The following is a 15,157-nucleotide window of genomic DNA, read 5'->3' on the forward strand; positions in this document are numbered from 1 at the left end:
GGGGAGGATGGAGAAGAGAAATGGAAAAGCAGGATACTATAAGTTTTTCCACTTCTCACTCCACTCCCTCTTCCTTCTTCTTTAATACTACTTTAGAAACTTCCTGGAGATTAGTTCTAACAGAACACATATAAGGGAGCAATGAAGGATGGGGGAAGAAAAATATACTTCCTCCTGGTTCCATCAGATTACATTATCTGCTTCTATCTGTCTGTCAAGGGAGGGAAAAATGACAAGAATATTCATCTTTCCACTTTCCACCCACACAGTATTCAAGAGTGAGGTAAGGGCCTGGGCCACTGAAATAGAATAAAGATAACTAGACAAGTACATTCATCCTCACTCTGTTATATAATAGACTAGAGCCAGTATGACCCAATTGGAACTGTCACTTATGCCCCTGGGGAGAGTGAAGCCCACAAAACCATTGTTAAATAAAAATGCTGTCTTCTTCCATTTTCTTTCCTCAGTAACCTGAATAAGGTGTCAAGGTCAAATTTGAGAAAAGGAGAAAGTTTTGAGTCTTAGTCTTCTCTTTCTCTGAGTTTCTTGCTCTCTCTCTCTTTTCTTTCTCTTCTCTTCTCTTCTCTTCTCTTCTCTTCTCTTCTCTTCTCTTCTCTTCTCTTCTCTTCTCTCTCTTCTCTCTCTCTACATCTAGATCTATCTGTCTCCATCTCTATCATCTCTATCTCTATCTCTATCTCTATCTCTATCTCTATCTCTATCTATCTCTATCTATCTATATATGTACCACTATTGGGGGGTGGGGGGAAATGTTGCCAAGTTAGTCTAACTCCTCAAGAAAACCTATAGAAGTATGAAGATAAAGATGATTTCAACTGATTGAGAGCTCTGCTATTAGTTTGTTAGTTTATTGCTCATCATTTTTTGGTCACTTTAACTTTATCTACTAACAAATCATGAGCCATCTGGCCCTCAATATGACAGAAATGGTAGGTTACCTAGACTCAGGGCCATTACCCCTGCTGGGGCATTGGAAGTATTGACTCCAAATTGAAGCATTTGGGTAGACCCAGGGTTTTGCTTGGAGCCCTCTCCTTTTCTTGCATCTCTAACCACAATTACTTCAGAAAACCCTAAAGTGAAATCTGAGGACCCCAAGTTTGTTCCAAAATTTCAAGAGCAGAAGGGAATATTTTGTATCCTTAAACTGTGCCTAGAACCTTCCTCTTGTATTAAATCAATGGAGGTCAGAGGAGTCTGGGGGGACAGCAAGGTCCAGTGGCTTCCAGCTTCCTTGAATCTTTTTTTAATTGACTGTTGAACTGTCAGTATCAGGTCAACTTGTGACAGTATGTCAATGAATTAAAGCAATGAAAACAAATTATAATGGGAAGAGAATCTGATAAAGGTTCAGATGAACTCCTGGGCTTTAATCCTGCTAATGTAACTTGCTAGCTGTGACCATAAGCAGATCAATCAACATCTCTGAGCCTCAGTTCCCTCCCTTGTAAAATGTGCATAATAATCTCTGCCTACCTCACGATGTCATTGATAGACTCAAATGAGGTGAGGCATGTAGGAAAATATGGTGTGCAATATGAAGTCCTACATAATGAGGCTTTGCATTGTAGTTCTATCTGGAAGAGTTCTCAGAGCCCATCTGGAACAACTCTTCACTTTAATGATGGAAAAACTAAGGCATGCAGATGTTTAATGACTCTCAGTCCAAAGGTAGTAATCCTTAGAAGCAGGATTTGATCGTTGAGAGGCGGAGAGATATAACTAATATTGCTATAGCACTTTGCAGATATCATCTTGTTTGGACTCAACAATAGCCCCACAAATTCCATCTTCTTGATCTTTATTTTAAAGATGAGGAAAGTGAAATCAATAGAGATTCAATAATTTGACCCTGATAACTAGTCTATATCAGAGGCAAATTCAAACTCAGTTCTTTCTGACTTGGTCTTTATGTGATAATAGACAAGTCATTTAACCCCTTTGATCTCAGGCAAATTTCTTTTTTTCTTTTTTTTAAATTCAATTTTATTTTATTTTATGAAGATTCATCTTCTTTCCTTCTTAGAGCCTGCCCTCCCCTAAGTCACTGACAAAACAAGAAAAATGCTACTTTAGTCCCAGTACCTTTCCCTCTTCTCTTCTCATTGCTACTAGGAAGGGTCAAATAAAACAAAGTCCTATGTTGAACAGGGAGATACTAAGTTTTATCTACTGAGTCATATGCTTGTTGCACTCTGCAAAGGAATAGGACATTTCCACATTGAAGAAAAATATATAACTATTTTTATTTAAGCATGCCATCCTGTCACTTAGGTCAAACCTTGACAATGATGAGCCTATAGGGTATTTCTAAGGCACTATGATACAAACTTCATGCAAGCAGTCCTTTCTGGGTATTCATCTGTATATGCCCCAAGATGAACTTTTTGATCAAGGTTGACTTTATGTGTAGGCAAACTAAATGGTTACCTGCATAGCTGATTCCTTAAATACTGCCTAACTCCAAATGCCTCCTCCCTGAGAATCTGCCTCAGACATCAGAAAATCCTGCCATTAAGGTATTAGATATGAAAGATTTCTCCCAGTAAAAAAGTTAAATTACATCTGAAAAAATCCCTGGAAAACTTACATTAACTGATGCTGAGTAAAATGAGCAGAACCAGGAGACTGTTGCATACAGTAACAGTAACATTGTGTGATGATCAACTCTGCTTAGTCTTCTAAGAAATACAATGAAGAACTGTGGCATCTGAATGCAGACCAAAGTGTACTATTTTTACTTTTTAAAATTTGTTTTATGTGTTTTTCCTTCTCATGTTTTCCCCCTTTTTTATTCTGAATCTTCTTTCACAACATGACTAATATGGAAATATATCATGCATATATTATGTATCTGTTTAACATATTGAGGTCCCTCCACGAATATCATTTTGCTATCTATGTATAGACATGTTTAACCTATATCAGATTATTCATTGTCAAAGGGAAGGGAGAAGGAGAAAAATGTGGAATTCAAAATCTTACAGAAACAAAAAATGAAAACCATCTTTAGGTGTAACTGGGAAAAAATAAAAAATAAAACCAAAAAATCTCATGTGATGGAAGTAACCAATTAAATAATTAGCAACTAAGAACAGATTAGCATTGATTGGCATTTTAGATTAGTGAGCTATCCCTTACTACAGAACATGCCCCAAAGGGAACGCAGATCAATTCTTGGGACTTGGGGATCAGGAAGAAAATTATTCTTAGATGAACTTCAAGGATAGTGGAGGCCCAGGACAGTCCACAATAACTCATATGTTTATAGAATCTTAAATTTTACAAGGTACTCTCCTAAAAATAAATCTGTAAATTAATCACTGCATTTCTTCTGAGGAAACTGAGACTGAGAGATTAGGTGACTTGCCCAAGACCACCCAGCCATTAATAATAATAATAATAATAATAATAATAATAACTATAATAGTTAATGGACTTTATAATTAATGTCTCATCTAATCCTCATAGTAATCCTGGGAAGTAGGTTCTTTTATTATCTCCATTTTATAGATGAGGAAGCTGAGTTGAACAGGGTTAGGTGACTTGCCCAGGATCACACAACTTGTAAGTGTCTGAGGCTCCACATGAACTCAAGTCTTCCTGACTCCAGTCCCAGTACTCTAGTCACTGTGTCTCTCAATTGCCTCAGTTATAAACGCTAAGACTTGAACCCAGTTCTCCCTACTCTGGATTTAGTAGTTTTTCTATGTCATGCTGACCCTCAAATCATAGGATCCTAGGACTGGGGCTGGTGTCTCTGAGGCAACCTAAGAAGACATTGAGTCCTGCCATTTCATTTTACAGAGGAGAAAACTGAGGCACAGTGAAGTCAAGTGATTTAGCTAAGATCACATAGCTAATAAGTATCTGAGGGGAGGATTTCAGATCATGTCTTCCTGACTCTAAGCCCAGTGACCCAACCAGTATGACATGAAATCTCTCAAGGAGAGAGAGAGAGAGAGAGAGAGAGAGAGAGAGAGAAAGAGAGAGACCATTAATGTTGGAAGAAAGACCCAGGGGAAGTACCAAAGAATAGCTCTGGCCAGTCCATGATGGTGATCTTGAAGAAGCCATTTAACCCTGGTCCTAATTTCCCTATTTGTAAAATAAGATAACTGGACTAGCCAACTTCCAATGTCATTTCCAAATCTCTACCATGAAGTCAAGTCCTGCTTTCCATCCCACTGAAGATACACATAAATTAGTTAATGTTGCCAGTTTGTCAGTTAACTGATCAACATTTATTCAACATTGAACATGTACCAGGCAATGTGCTAAGAAGGGTTAAAGAAACGATTTTTTCTAAAATAAACAAAATAAAACAAAACAAAAAGTCCCTTTCCTGTTACTTCTTGGAAAGACTTGTCTATGCCTTTGAATTTAGTGACCTCTCCTCTTCCTCCAGAAATGTTGGGCTTGACATAACATGGCTGACAGTCACTCAGCATCCTCTCCCAAAGACATTCGAGAACACAATCATCTTGCTCCAGGGCCAGCAAAAGAAGACAATGTACATGTACTAGAGTCATGGAAGGCATCCCGAAAGTGTGGCAGCCTCCGTTCCTGTGACAGGGAGTCATCTAGATGAGGTAGGTTGCCAATCCCCCTGAGGATCAGAAGGCAGATTGTGTACACAAAGGGGCAGGCAGTGTACTGCACTCCAGAGACAAGAACATAATACAAGTGGACATGGGCTGTGTGACCAGGATCCCAATTCATTAAAGAGTTTGATTTCTGCTACTGATGCTATGGCAGGTCCTCCAGTTGCCTGTGGCACTAATGTTTACAATAACTGGTGGTTTTAATCAAAAGAATGTTCTTGTTGGGGAAATTAAATCTTTCAGAACCAGTTGATTTAGCACCTTTCAGAGATATTAGAGAAGGCTGAAGATGGTCAATAGCACATAAACTGCAGTATCAGCTTCTGATTAAGAAATAACATTTAAAACAATATCCAAAGGTGTTTGCCTAGAGTGGTGGATGAAAACAATGACAATGAAATCTACACATTTCTATGGCTTTAAGACTGAAAAAAGGCTTTATGTGTTATCTCATATGATTTTCTAAATATCCCTGTGAGGTAGGTGCTATTATCTCTTTTTTTTTTACAGATGTGGAAACTGAGATAGACAGAGTCATTCAGCTAGCAAGTGTGTGAATAGAAATTTGAACACAGATTTTCTTGATTCCAAGTCCAATGCCCTTTTCATGTTCAAGTCTTCTTGACTCCATGGACTTGAGACAGAGACTGGAATGGGCTTCATTTTATAGATGTGGAAACTGAGACTAACAAGATTAAATGACTTTCCCAGCATCACACAGCTTGTAAGTGTCTGAGACTAAATTTAAATGCATGAAGATGAATATTCCTGACTCCAGTATACAGCACTCTGTATACTGTGCCACTTAGCTTCCTTTCTTCTCCAGTTGATTAAAGCAAATAAAGGTAAAGATTTTTGACCAGGATCACATAATTAGTAAATGTCTGAGTTGAGATTTGCTTTAAGATTTGCAAAACACTTTACAAATATTATCACATACTATCTTTCTAACAACCCTTGAAGATAGAGGCTGTTATTCCCATTTTACAAGGAAGGAAACTGAGGAGAATAGCAGATAAGTAATTTTAGGATAACTCACATTGCCTTATTATTCCCATTTTACAAAAGAGGAAATTGAGGAGAAGTTAGCTCACATTGTCAGGAAATTTTTCCTTGCCCCAAACTGAAATCTGGTCCCTTTTCCCAATCTTCAAATGTTGGAGGAAATACCCACTTCAGTAAGATCACATTTCCAATTAAGCATGGGATTAGGAAAAGAACACCAGATTTAAAGTCATTAGACATTGGTTCATATCATATCCCTTTTAATTATAGCTAGGTTTTTAGACAAATCACTTAATATCCTCTTCTTTCCAACATAGGAATTGGATGACTTGATCTCCAAGGTTCTTTCAGGCTTCTACACCCTGTGATGCTATGATTTTGTTATATGTGGTGGTGATGATAAGGACATGTTACAATACAATAAAAAAGTCTTTGGTTGAGAGCATTTCCCTGTCACTGAATGTCTTTTGTTAGGGCAGTGATTCTTTACCTGGGGACTTTGAACTTTTAAAAAAAATATTTTGATAATTTTATTTCTATTGTCTTTCTTTTTAATCACTTCATTTTATTTTATGTTTTTTTCTTTAAATAGCATTCTGAAAAGAGAGCTGAAAGTTTCACCAGACCACCAAAAGCACACAACACACACGAAAACGGTTAAGAACTCCTGATTCAGGACTGTACAGTCTACCATCAGCCAGTATGGGAGCCAATGACTGACCTCTATCTGCTGTTGCCATATGAGATTCTCTTTCTTTGGCCTCAGATCTTGACACTGAGTAGCTGTATGCCCTTGGGCAAGTCACTTAACCTTGATTGCCTTCCATTCAGGGCCATCTCGAGCTGTCCTGATCCATATCTGGCCACTGGACCCAGATGGCTCTTGATGGTAAAAGGAGGCTATGAGTTAGCATAGCACCCCTCTCTCAAATCCAATTCATTTCCATATCACAGTAAACATTATCGATGGTGTTTAGTGAGCCCACTTCCATTCCAGTCCTCTGACTGGAATCACTTCCTGCTGTCTGTTGTAACCCCATGTTAACTCCTTGATATTTATCCTCACCTGATTTTTTTCCCCTTTCTCTTTCATTCACTCAGCTGCCTTGGCATGACCTTTTGATCAACTTTTGATCTACCACAGCAATTTGTGCTATTTAAATATCAGCTAAGTTTATTTTAAATTGAGTTTTGATTAAGACAGTTCAAAGCTAAGCTCTCTATACAAATACTAATCGGCATGATTCAAAGTTCTCAAATGAAAGACTGAGAAAGGGAAGTCAAGGCTTTTCTTGAGGGTCCTTGGCCCTTCTTTCTTAGGCATAATACAGAAATGAAATATGTGTGATTTTTTTTTTTTAAATAAGAAAGACTACCTAAATCTGTAAAACTCCTGGGGGCAAAGTGATATAAACTATATTTCATAGCTTGTTTTAGGGTTTCATCTTCTTTATGTAAACTAACTCACTCAGTGCTCACACCAAGTCTGTGGGGTTGGAGTTTTGTATTCATTTACCAAAAGAGAGCATTGGAGCTCATAATTATGAGATGAGTCTGCTTCTTTCTGACCTTGCTCCAGTAAACACTCAGGGTCATCATATTTTATTAAGGCAGTTCTTTTGTTGAGTATCACTCTCCACAGTGGTTCAGGGTCCACTTCAAGATTTCTGAGATAAAAGAAGCTAGCATCATCTTTCTGCTGAGTCCAAGAAGGGAGCTGTCCTCATATGCTTCCTGGAGAAGCAGTTGGAAAGGCCAACTCTTTGTGGCAGCTCCCCACAGGTTTATACCAGTGGTAAGCAGTAATATCAACATGTGCTGCCTAATTTCAGCGAACTACAATAAACCTCCTGCCCTGGGATGTGAGTGGTTAGGATATGTAATTGCTGCAAATGGCAATGGGGCTCCAATAATTTGTTGTTGTCATTTTTCTGCCCTGTTCAACGTTTTGTGACCCCATTTGAAGTTTTTGGCAGAGATTTTGCAATGGGTTGCCCTTTTCATCTCCAGTTCATTTTACATATGAGGAAGCTGAGGCAAAAGGTTAATGACTTGCCCAGAGTCTTACCAGTGTCTGAAGTTTAATTTGAAATCACAAGAAAGTCTAACATTCTAGCCACTGTGCCACCTAGTGCCCCTTTAATAATTACTTATGGTTTAAAATATAGACCTGGTACATTATATGATCATTGACTGGGATGACTGCAGGGAGATGCTGTAAATAAAATCTTTAGCTTGGGACTGAGTCTGAAGAAGTCATTGCTATCTGGGGTATCCCACTCAATAGTTCCCCATGTTCATGAACCATCTATTAAGTTTTCATCAATTTATTCAAACTTGCTTCCTAAGGTCCCTCTAGCTTCCCTCTTGTCCTTTGGAAGACAAGAATATAGATTATACTTTCCTCAGCTTCCCAACTGTATCTTTCCTTGCCCAAGTTTAGTAGCAAGACTACTATTTCCTTGGGAGACTTTGGAACAGTGTCTATAGTCATCAACCCTATCAGGGTCAAAATGCTGTAAGAGCTAACCTACTAACCTCCAAACCAAAATGAGTGGCCAAAGGGCAGGAGTCAGCTAATCTTAAGGTCAATGAGAATTTTGAGATGCACCCATGAGGGCTACTGTGGCATTGCAGGCATCACTAGATCAGAGTCTTCCAATTAGGCAGTGGTTGACTCAGGAAAGTCCTCCATGAAACCATTGTAGTCATACTGTTCCCTTTATTTCTACTGGGGAGTCTACCCCTAATTCCTTGGGACCCACATTCATTTAAAAACAGCAATGATCTTCATGTTAATAAACCTAACTAATCTTTGAATTCTCCTTTGGTTAATTTAAAATGGTTTGTGTCATTCCTATAGCCAAGGAGGATCTTTCTTGAGGAAATTTTTTCCTATTTAATTGGATTTCTTTTGCCATCAATCCAGGGGTTAATCTAGGAGAGTAGGCAGCCTTCTTTCCATTGCTCAAACTCTGGAGAGGAGGGAGTGACTGCTACATTGCTAATCCCCTTACCAACTCTCTGTTGACCTGTACCTCCTCTCAGGGTTGGGTAATTTGATTTTTAATGTCATCCAACAAAGAAGTGGTATAGCTGACAACATAATTTCAAGTGCTCCTTGCCCAATAACCCATTCTTCAGAACCCATTATTCATCTCCTGAGTAATTTGAAGGCTACTCAAAGAAAATGATGCAATGGGAATTATCTAACCTATATGCACAAAGACTAAACAATGACTATTTTTCTTACTGATATTAATAATAGCTAGCATTTTGATGTTGCTTTAAAGATCTGCATAACATTTTACATGCTATTTGATACTAAAATGTAAAAGGCTCTCTTTGGTAAGACATTTTCCATTCTAGTTGAACCAGCAGCTTTGACTTTTATGATTGCTCCTTCCCTTTATGAATGCTAACAAATCATCAATTTTATAAAATCATTTTTACTTTAATTTTCATATTCTACCTTCTTTTCATGTTTTCATATAGGGACACAATTTGATAGTGTCCAATCCTGTTTCACCAATGCCCATCATTCAGTTGAATCATTCAGACCTGAAGAAGGCTTGGTTTACCTCAATTACTCTAGTGTCCCTGCCTCACCAGTCAATTGCTTCCTGCTTGGCTGGTTGCCATTCTTGATCTTGCTTGCTCCAGAGTTGGAAATGAAACAACTAACATTTATATTGGTGTTATTGATGGATGTCTTCTGTTTTGATACAACACTGGCTCTTGTGTTTATGTTGTGTAATCTTGGCAATCATGTCCTCTTTGGATCTCAGTGCCATCATTCATGTAATAAAGATACTGGATAAGAAATCATGAAGGTTTTCCAGTTCTAAAATTCTACATCCAGCAACTTTTGCTCTACTTTCCTGAAGACAATAAAATACCATGTGAATATGAGCTCTTTCTGCTGTTTTGCTCCTATTAAGGGTAGCTGGATGATGTGATGATAGAGTGCTGGGCCTGGAGTCAGGAAAGCTCATTTTTCTGAATTCAAATTTGACTTGAAACACTTACTAGCTATGGAACCCTGGGCAAGTCACTTAACTCTGTCTATCTCAGTTTCTTCATATGTAAAATATGCTGGAGAAGGAAATGGCAAACCATTCCAGTATCTTTGCCAAGAAAACCCCAAAAGGGATCATGAAGAAACAGAAACTACTAAACAACAACACTCCTATTAAAATTAATAAGAGTTCAACCACTGGTTAGCCAGAGTTAACACTAGCATTCCTAAGTGGAGTCAGATTCTGTTCCTTGGGAATAAGTCAAGTCCAGGAAAGCTATATGCACTTTTTCAAGTGATTAAGATCAGTAATTTTATTCAATTAATTTTAATTCATCAAACATTTATTAATTATCTACTGTGTGTAGAACATTTTAGAAAGACAATGAGCAGGGGCGGCTAGGTGGCACAGTGGATAAAGCACCAGCCTTGGAGTCAGGAGTACCTGGGTTCAAATCCGGTCTCAGACATTTAATACTGACCTAGCTGTGTGGCCTTGGGCAAGCCACTTAACCCCATTTGCCTTGCAAAAACCTAAAAAAAAAAGACAATGAGCTAAAGTGAATATAAAGAGCACTGGATCTGGAGTCAGGGGACCAGGGTTCAAATCTTGATTCTTCTATATCCAAACTGCAAGTCACTTGAACTCTCTTAATATTCAGTTTCCTTAGCTGGAAAAAGCTGGACTAGGAGGCTTCTGATTTCCTTTCCTGCCCTAAAGGTAAGACTTTATGAAGCAAAGGTATCTTCTCATAGAATTCCTTATATCCAAACCTGTGATTTTGTTGGAGTCGGGGGCCACCAATGAGGAACTAATTCCTACTACACCCATGAAGGAGCTGACCAAGTGGTTTGCTTATCAGGCAATATCTGAATCAAATGCTTGTCTTGGATGGTCAATCAAGCAGTACTAACCAATTCCATACTCATCTAGTCCTCTCTCAACTTCATATGTCTTTGCCTAGAATACACTCCATTCTTATTGAAATCTTCTTCCTTCAGCATCAAAGTGAGGGAGAAGTCACTTCCATGAAGTCTTTCTTGAATCCCCCAGGTGAAAGTGATTTTACTATCTTCAACCTTTCCCTTATTATGTTTTATATTGTATCACACACATTTGTCATGTGCCCTATTGTCTCTATTTAATTGAAAGCTTCTTGAGGGTGAAAATTATACCAATTTTTCATATCTAAGTCCCAACAACTTTCACATTACATTGTGTTCTGTAGATGGCTAACTTTCTCGAATGAATGATTGAATAAAGGACTCTTGGCTTCCCTAACTTCCTTCAAGAGTCAGCTCAAACCCTACTTTCTGCACTAGTACTTTCCTGATTTCCTCTTCCTCAATTTCCCTCTTCCCTATCTTCACTCTGCTAATGCATCCTTTCTGATTTGACCTCCTAGATCTCTCCCCCTCCCTCCCTCTCCCCCCCCCTCTCTCTCCACCCCCTCTCTCTCCCCACCTCTCTGCCCCCCTCCCCCATTTCTCAGTCTCTCTCTGTCTCTGATTCTACCTCTATTTCTGTGTCTGTCTCTCCCTCCATGTAGTCTTCCCTCACTGGAATACTGTGTTTTTTTCTTTCTTTGTATTCCTCAAATTTAATATAGGACTTGGCATATTCTTAATAAATGACCTACATCGACCAAGCAAACATGAATGAATGAATGACTTTGTAAAAGACATTCTGGATTCGGTATGACCTGACCCAGGGATCCCTTACAACTCTGTTATTTTGTTTTATGTTTTATATATATATATATATATATATATATATATATATATATATATATATATATATATATATATAAAGGGACCACAGAATATGCCAAAGCTAATTTTTTAACCACTTTCAATTTTGCTCAGGTTATATATGAACCTGAACATTTTTGCAGCTTTTCTATTTCTTTTCATTTTTCTCTGTTTAGGCTGCTGCAATATTTAAAGGCTATAGAAAATATAGAGGGATAATTAAATTTAATAATATATATATATTCATTGAATTTATGGAAAGGTTTTTATTAAAAAATTATAGAGATGTCATAAATCAGAAAATCTGCATTGCGCAAATGGGCAAAGTGAAATAAATATCCAAGCACCTGAATAGTTTTAATATTCAGACTTGTGTAGCTGATTAGCACAAAGTCTTTTGCATTTCCTTCAAGGGGTAAAATTACAAGGGTTTTCAACTCAGGCTTCAAAGTTGTTAGTTTGACCTGGTAATAAATCAATAGGTTTCCTGTCAAGTTGAGTAATCAGTTCTAAATATCGAATTTATCCTAAGGAATTGGGACAAAAAATGAAGAAATGAAAAATTGCTTTTCTTAATCAATAGTTTTCAGAGGGCAATATTTCAACTACTGTTCATTTACTGAGATTAGTATGCAAACTATAAACTCCTTAAGGTCAGAGACTACTTAGTATCTTCCCTTACCCTACACACAATTCTTTGTATATAGTAGACACTAAGTAAATGTTTGCTGAATTATATGCATTTCTCTTGAATAAAGATATTGAAGATGAGAGAACTTTAACTGGAGACATTAAGATTTAAAACTGTGCAAAATTCTATTGTATAAATCCGCACATCTATTTACCTATCCATCTATATAATCTAGATATCTAGAGATCCATCATCTATCCAGACATTGACCTATAATCTATTTAAATCTTGAATTATCATCTATCTATGTATCTATCTACCTATGGACCATTTGATGGGAATAAGATAGGAATCGACCTAAGCCATGCGCATTTTGGTAACTGCAAGTTATCCTCCTATTCCCTATATATCTCCTTGCAGGCCTGGTTTAGCCCTGGCTTATTCCTTGACTGATGTGAAATTTTCCCCTTTTGTAACAGATGAATGAAGCTAATGTCTCTGAAAAGTCATAGTTAAAATTTACACATGTTACCTTCTAATTCTTTCATTTTAGCACAGATTAATTTAAAACTTTAGGTTATTTTGAATCTTGAATCTCAAAGAGATAAGCTATGGTGCAAATTATACACTATAGGGTATTCTGGCAGGGGTGTGCGAGGACTTATAAGAGCTGATTGTTAAATTTCTAGAATGAGCATTTACATATTGGAAATAGGCACATCAGAGCTTGATTTGTTGCCTTTTTAATTATTTAAATCTAAAAATGTGATAGAAAAAATCTCCATAATCGAGATTAAAACTTAAAAATATATCCAATGAACATTTTTTTTTCTGATTTCATGTTCTGGAGAGCCATTTTTTTAAAAAAATATTTATAATAACTACTTCCTGGGATTGGCATATTCTGACTCAGAGGAAGGAGATAGTGATAGAGGGCACAGCATGAAGCATAAGAATGATAGACTCAGGAGAAAGATGTTGAAAATGGAAGGTCGTGACAACTAATTTCAAAAAGTTTGTAAAGATAGGGGCAGCTAGGTAAACCAGTGGATAGAGCCCTGGCCCTAGAGTCAGAAGGACCTGACTTCAAAATCTGTCCTCAGATGCTTAATGATTACCTAGTTGTGTGACCTTGGGCAAGTCCTTTAACCTCACTATCTTGCCAAAATATTTTTGAGAGGGTTCCTCTCTGTGAGATCAAATATGATTAGGTCCTTTCATATGCAAACTAATGACATCATAAGCAAACCACAAAGGGCTCCTAGACATTTCAGAAAAAGTGAGTTCACACATACATGCTCTGGGACCTATTGTGGAAATCCTTGTTGGAAAAATTAAGAAATTCTAGACTAAGGCAGTCTTTGTGTCAAAGCATGATTCTTTAATTTTTGATGCCTCAAACTACCTGGATTCAGGATCTTTTAATTTCCTCTGACCTAATATCTATACATTCTTTTTCTTGCTCTGATAATGAACCTCAATATGTAGAGTATCTAATATTGCAAAAGACACTTCTATGTACAATTTGGTTTTCTTCACCTCCTAGTGATTCCTGGTTTCTGATTTAGGATAATTATATATATATACATATATATATATTATATATTTTCATATATATATATTTTCATACTCATGCCTGGCTCATAAAATTGAAATTTGGAGCACAAAGGGACTTTAGGTCTCCTTCATTTCCTCTGCCATTTAGGATCTGGCTTCAAAGTTTACAATGCCATTCTTTGGTCAAGGAGAAAGGAGAGGGAGAAGACACTAAATTTGCCCTTCAGTCATAAAATTGCCCTTCATTGGAATCTTGGATTGTAAATTGGCTTGCTATTTTTATCCAAGTCTTGTAGGAATGACTGCTTCTCCTTAGCCAACCATAATACATCTTCTATGTGGCTACATTTGATTTCATCTAATGACTCAAAAGCACTTATTCCTCCTTTGACTGATTACTCAGACCTAGTTTATGCCTTTGAATGATTCAATAAAAAGGTGAGGTTTTTTCACACTTAGTTCATTACTCCAATTCAGTGATTCAGTTGAAAAGCCTGGGTTTCCCTAATTATCAAAGTAGGGGTATCGAACCATCTCCTCTCTTGCTTTGAAGAATGTGAGGCCCAGGGCATGTCACAGGGCTAATAAGTGTCAAAGCTTGAATTCAAACTTACATGAGATGACCGTGGTATCAAAGTTATGAAGTGAAAGGGATCTCAGAGGTCATCTTAACCAATTGGCTCCTTTGACAAGTGGGGAAACCAAGGCTCAGGAAAGTTAAATCACTTCTCCAAAGTCACACAGGTAGTAAATGGCAGAGTTGGAATGAGTCCAGGTCCTTTGTCTCCAAATGCAGCCTCTTTCCACCTTCCAGCCCTGATCCTTGCCTGGTGACTACTATTAGACTAATAAGACCCAAGATTTTGTTTCCCCCAAGTTTCCACTAATTTATCCCTCTAGTGACCCCAAAGGATGAATGCAGTTTAGAAGGGGAAAATTTGTAGAGATAAATTTCCCTTAATAGTTGGCTACATCCATGATCTCTCTGATGAGCTCCTCCTTTCATGGGAGCAGGTGGTAACCCTTCCCAGCCTTGGTAGACTATTTAATTTCAAGTAATCAGAGCAACATATTCCTCTGGTCATTCAATGTTAAGGTGACACAGTTCAAGACACAAAGAAGGTCCAATTCAATGAGTACGGTTTAATTTGCTTCCCAAGCAAATAGCACAAAGTCATCAAAACCTGATGCTATTTGCCCTGAAAGGTCTGCTGTTTTATTGGGGAAACATGGTCGCATTTTTTAATTTTTATTTTTGGTTGTCAGGGGCTCCCATTAATTTTGTCTGCAATTGCCAGCAAAATGAAAGAAGATATATAAGGATGAATTATTGATTTACACTTGAGCCCTGATTAGAACATGTTTGCAGCTCCTTCCTGAATGACTGTTATCTGTAAGGCAATAAAAACAAAAATCGGCTTAATTAATCTCTCCAGTTTAGAGCCCTTTATGAAAGGTGGTATTGACAAAACAATCAAGTACACATATATTATATTCAAATGAACAGCCACAATTGATCAAGTTTTTTTTTTAATGTTATCACAATTTAGAAATGGCGGCTTCCAT

Source organism: Macrotis lagotis, chromosome 3, assembly GCF_037893015.1.
Source record: "Macrotis lagotis isolate mMagLag1 chromosome 3, bilby.v1.9.chrom.fasta, whole genome shotgun sequence".
Taxonomy (NCBI): Eukaryota; Metazoa; Chordata; class Mammalia; order Peramelemorphia; family Peramelidae; genus Macrotis; species Macrotis lagotis.